The sequence below is a fragment of the Grammomys surdaster genome, unplaced genomic scaffold (genome assembly GCF_004785775.1).
Source record: "Grammomys surdaster isolate TR1022 unplaced genomic scaffold, NIH_TR_1.0 125947, whole genome shotgun sequence".
Classification (NCBI taxonomy): Eukaryota; Metazoa; Chordata; class Mammalia; order Rodentia; family Muridae; genus Grammomys; species Grammomys surdaster.
Window position 1 is genome coordinate 151,292 of NW_021620769.1, and position 1,417 is coordinate 152,708.

Genomic DNA, 1,417 nt, shown 5'->3' on the forward strand with positions numbered 1-1,417 from the left:
CACCTGTGCTGTAGCACGCATATGTCTCCACCCCACTATATAAAAACAAAAGAACAAATAAAAGTGGGAAATCCCTAGCCAGTTATTGATCCATTCATTTGAATACAAAACAAAAGGAACTGATGCTTCTGTTGAAAATCATACAATTCTTGTAAGAAAATACAGTATTCCAAAATAGATCTGTGGAGGAGTATTTCAGAAGTAATCCGTATTAGTTGTCTTTCCACTACTGTGACAATACCTGGGAAAATGAACTTGAAGTTTTATTTTGACTCCTGGGTTCTGAGATTACAGTCCATGGTCAGTCATCTGTTGCTTTTGAGCTTGTGGTAGATAAAGGGTACCATGGTGGGAATATGTGGTAGATATGGTTAGTTTACTTCATGGTGGCCAGGAAGCAAAATGTCAGAGACACCTGTCCCTAGAGGCATTGCAGGTGTGACTGCTGTGTCACATGTGCAGCTGCAGGTGGCAGAGAGGAGAGAGGCTGTCTATGCTCAGTGTTCTGACCTGTGAATATCTGAATAATTAGTAGCCTAACACTTCCTGAAAAAAAGTGAGCCTGAGATGACCACCAGTCCAGTATAAGGGGGGCTACCAGGGATCTACCCTGAAACATCACCTGCCAGTTACCTTGAAGGCTCAGATGGGCTCTCAGGGTGGGGATCGAGTCAGAGGCCTGAGGTCCCAGGTAGGAGTGAGCCTAAGACAGACAACCCTCTTATGGGGCTACTTGGGTGGGTCTGGGTGAGGAGCTAGCCTGAGATGACCATCAATCCGGTGCGGTGCTTAACAGGGAGTGGGGGAGCAGACCATTCCTGAGGTGACCTCTGCCCAGTGCCATAAAGCTCTGGTGGGGCATAGCACTCCTGAGACCACTCCTGAGATGATCCCAGACACTCAAAGATGCCATGGTGCCACTGAGAATAGCAAGTAAGCAGTGGAAAAATGGAAGAGAAAGAGAAACAGAAGGATGTGGTTATAATGAAGAGAGGCAGAACTGGAGACTCAAGGTAGTGAGGAACAGCCTGATGGAGTAGCCAGTGCTGCCACCTGGGACTATGGTGGGTCCTGGTCTGTGCTTCTGCTGGGGGACATATCTGGGTCTATGGCCCTGCAGTAGCAAGGGTCTGTTACAATCAAAGGTTAGATGAACATCCCTGGTCTTGGCTTCAGCCTAGGGACATAATAATGTTTGAAGGCTGTGCAAAACTGGCCCCACCCCTTGCCTGGACATTGTGGTAGAGCTGGCCCTGGGGGCATGTTCCACTACCTGCAATACTTGGGAGAGTGGACCCTGTAACTCACCTGGGCAACAGGTAGAGTTGACTCTTATTGTGAGGGTTGCTAGTGGGCCTTACCTGCTAGCAGGCTCACCATCTCAGATACCTCTCAGGCCCAGATCCAGGTCTTTGAA

The 1,417-nt window shown here is 48.4% G+C and overlaps 1 non-coding gene across 1 annotated transcript; it reads left to right on the forward strand.

Moving 5' to 3' along the window:
* The first annotated feature begins 414 nt into the window (after nt 1–414).
* On the forward strand, nt 415–544 carry LOC114609185. Its single transcript, XR_003709476.1, has one exon. It is a non-coding gene; the product is annotated as a small nucleolar RNA SNORA17 (small nucleolar RNA).
* The last annotated feature ends 873 nt before the right edge of the window (nt 545–1,417 follow it).